Source organism: Eschrichtius robustus, chromosome 18, assembly GCF_028021215.1.
Source record: "Eschrichtius robustus isolate mEscRob2 chromosome 18, mEscRob2.pri, whole genome shotgun sequence".
Classification (NCBI taxonomy): domain Eukaryota; kingdom Metazoa; phylum Chordata; class Mammalia; order Artiodactyla; family Eschrichtiidae; genus Eschrichtius; species Eschrichtius robustus.
This window is the reverse complement of record NC_090841.1, coordinates 545537-549423: the sequence shown is the minus strand read 5'-3', so window position 1 is coordinate 549423 and position 3887 is coordinate 545537.

Sequence of the window (3887 nt, the reverse complement as noted above, 5' to 3'; positions counted from 1 at the left end):
CGCCTAAAGCCTGTGCTCCGCAACAAGAAAAGCCACCGCAGTGAGAAGCCTGCGCCCTGCAACAAAGAGTAGCCCCCGCTCGCCACAGGTAGAGAAAGCCCACGCGCAGCAATGAAGATCCAATGCAGCCAAAACAACCCCAAAAAACAAACAAAAAAAAACCATTATGCTGAGCAAAGGAAGCCAGAGACAAAAGGTATATGCTGTATTATTTCATTTGTGTAGAATTCTAGCAAAGACAAATCTGATCTGTAGTGCTACAAAGCAGATCAGTGAATCTGTGGTGCTCCGGGTTATGGGTAAAGATTGGGAACCATTATGAGGCGATGGAAACATTCTGTATCATGATTGAGATATCGATTACATGAGTGTGTATGTTTGTCAAAACTCATCTAACTGTACTCTTAAAATGTGTGCATTTTATTTTGTGTAAATTATACTTTAATGAAGTTGGTTTTAAAAAATTAATAACACCTTAATGCAATAACCAAATAGAAAATATAGTAAAAAAAAAAAAAAGACAATAGCAACAAACTACAAGGTACTTCAAATTAAAACAAACAAAAATGTGCAAAAACTTTATGGAATCAATTATTAAATATTATTGAAAGACATGGAAGATCCAAATAAATAGAGAAATAGGCCAGGTTTCATGAATGTAGAGATCAATATCCGAGAAATGTAGATTCTACAGAAATTGATCTGTGGATCCAATGCAATTCCAACAAAAATTCCAACAAATTTTTGGTGGAATGTCACCAATGAAAGAGTAAAATATCTAAGAATAGCTAAAATGTTTCTGAAAAAAAAAAGAATTAAGAGGAACAGCTTGAATTATTGGATGTAAGAAATTATCATTAAGCTACAGTTTTTAAAACACAGACGTATTGAATCAAAGTAGGCAAATGAAAGACAAGAGATCAAAAAGAGATCAATGGAATAGAAAACATATGTGTTTATATAAGAACTTGATGTAAGATAGGGAAGGTGTTAAAAGTAGAGGAATAATATTACATGTAAAAAAATGAAATTAGATTCCTACCTCATACCATACACGAACAAAGAAACAAAAAAATAGACAATAGGACTAACCTTGGGGTAGGGAAGGATGGGATAAGCAATGGAAGAGACCACAAAAAGAAAACATCAATAGATTTGTCTATACAAATTTTAAAACTTCCAATGTCAAACATTAGAAGGGAATGTGCTAGAACACATTATTAAAGTTATCTGTAAATTGTGTCCTGTTTTTTCTTGAGAATGTGGAAACCAGGCTAGTGGGCCCAAAGAGCAAGTGGAAAGTGGCCTCAGAATAAACCCGGGTCTCTCCTTGATTGAGTTGGAGGATCTGGAACAGGCCCCGTTATGCGCCAGGAGGAGGACGGCAAGCCGGCACAGTGACAGCCTCGGTGGATTTGAACCTGCGGCTGTGATGGTGCTCGAAGGACGTCCGCACTGCTTGTCCCCAAAGGAGCCTGGGGGCACCAGGACCAGGCTGAGGGGGAGCCTGCAGCGCGGGCAGGTGCGGGCGGTTCTCAGGACGGGGCGTGAGGAGGTGAGGGCTGAGCAGCGGCTAGGCAGGGCCGCCAGGGGTGCTCTGTGCAGAGGCGGAGGGAAACGGGGCCGAGCGGGCAGGGGCAGGACCCCTGCACCCCAGCGGGTGGCGAGCCTCTGTCACTTGGCGGATGGTGCTGGTGTGGGACGATGGGGTCGCCTGCTTCAGGGTTGATAGTAAGATACGGAGCAGAACAGAAGGGGTGGTAACCAACCCCCCCCCCCCCCCCCCCCCCCCCCCCCCCCGCCCACCGTGGCGCAACGGTGCGCCACGCCAGCCCTGGGACCCAGCCTCCACTCTCCCCTTCCCAGCTCTCCGGCGGCCAAAGTCGTGGGTTTGCAGAGAGACTGAGGGTGCGTGCTGTAACTGCTCAGTGGTGACCCCCGAAGTGAAAAAAGCCGCTCTCTGAGAGCTGGCTGTTTCAGGAATGGGGAGAGTCCACATGAGCAAACACCCACACCCACCCGGGGACACAGGCCAGCGCAAACCGGTCCGGGGCCTCCTCGTCCCACGGACAGGCCTCCAGGCACCTCACCTCCCTTCGCTTCCCTGTCCACCCACTTCAGGGCTCAAGAGATTAAACATTTGCGTAATGTTCACAAATAATTATTTACCGGCAGTGTTTTTCCTCTCCAGTTCTCACCCAGTTAAATCCACAGCAGATTTAACTGCTCTACCCTCAGTTTTTATAAAAATAGCTTCAAACCCGAGGAATGGCCAGCGAATAGAAGCTGATTTATGCTTCAGCCTGTCCTGCTGTCTGAGTTGGTCCGGTCTGCGCTCCGGGCGGGGGCGCTGTGTAGACGGACGGTGCTGGGCTGCCCACCCTCTAGGTCGGCCTCGTGACTGTGTCGTGACGCACTGTTGACTGAACAGAGTAGAACCAGCGGACGATCGCGCAGGAATGGCAGTGCTTCCTGGCCCACCTGCTTCAGGCTTCACTTAGGCAACAGCGATCTCCGATCTGCAGCACTGCCTTCCTGCGGGCCGTTCTCCCTGATGCAGACAGTCCTGCGAGGCTGCACATCACCCCTCCCACTCAGTCCTCTGACCCTTGAAGACTCGGGCGGATGAGGGAGAAGCCCACAGTCCCTGGGGCTGTGGGCCGAGATGGCTCACTAGATGAGCTGAGATGCTCATCTAGCCCGAGTGAGATGGGAATCAAGCGTTTTCTGCAGTCTTTGTGTTTTGCCGTGTATACATTCTTTCCAGGCCCAGACGGTCGTGCGCCGTGCCCAGTGGAGACAGCTCTTTCACAACCTAACGTCCTCACCTGCACAGGGGCCAACGTACTCACCTCCCTGGAATGTGTCAGCACACGGTCTGGGAGGTAGTGAGCGCTCGTCAATGTAGCTATTATTGTGTCCTTTCTAGACTAGTAACCTCTGTTAAACATACTCCAATATCTGATACAAAAGAGGTATCACTGGGAATATGTCCATCTCAGAAGATTTGTGTGTTAAATGGCAGCAGTTACTTTATATATGATAGTGATCTTATCAGTTTGTTAATTGACTTCAGAAAGAAATGCTTTCTCTTACTGGAATCCTAGTCATATAAATGGAAACACATTTATGTGCAGTCATTTAAACATGACTAAAGCACTCTTTAGAGGCCAGTTTGGGGACAATTACATATTTATAGTCTAGTTTTAAAAAAAATTTATTTATTTTACTTATTTATTTTTGGCTGCGTTGGGTCTTCGTTGCGGCGAGCGGGGGCTACTCTTCGTTGCGGTGCGCGGGCTTCTCCTTGTGGTGGCTTCTCTTGCTGCAGAGCATGGGCTCTAGGCACACAGGCTTCAGTAGTTGTGGCGCGTGGGCTCAGTAGTTGTGGCGCATGGGCCTAGTTGCTCTGTGGCATGTGGGATCTTCCCAGACCAGGGCTCGAATCCGTGTCTGACCCCCACTTCATAGTAGAGAAAGTGTAGCCGTTTTCACTCAAGCCTTTTTATTAATAAAAGTAACCAGTGCATTTTCCCACAGAAAGGGCTTGTAGGCACAATTGTCATCGTTACATAATTTCTCCTGTTTGGAGAAGTTGTGGCTTCTCTGCACGCCACAACTAGAGAGAAGTCCACGTGCCGCAATGAAGAGCCCTCCCGCTGCAACAAAGATCCACATGCCACAACTAAGACCGGACACAGACAAAACAAAAACAAAAACAAAAACAAAAACAAACAAAAAAAACCCTCAAAACCTGTCAGCAGCAATGTGTCCAGACTTGCAGGAATAAAGACCATTAATAATCACAGTAGGAGCCAAGTGAGTATAGCAAAGAGGAGAGCCACCTTCCCAGTAATAAAGATTTGGTAAATGCTAATGAAAATGTT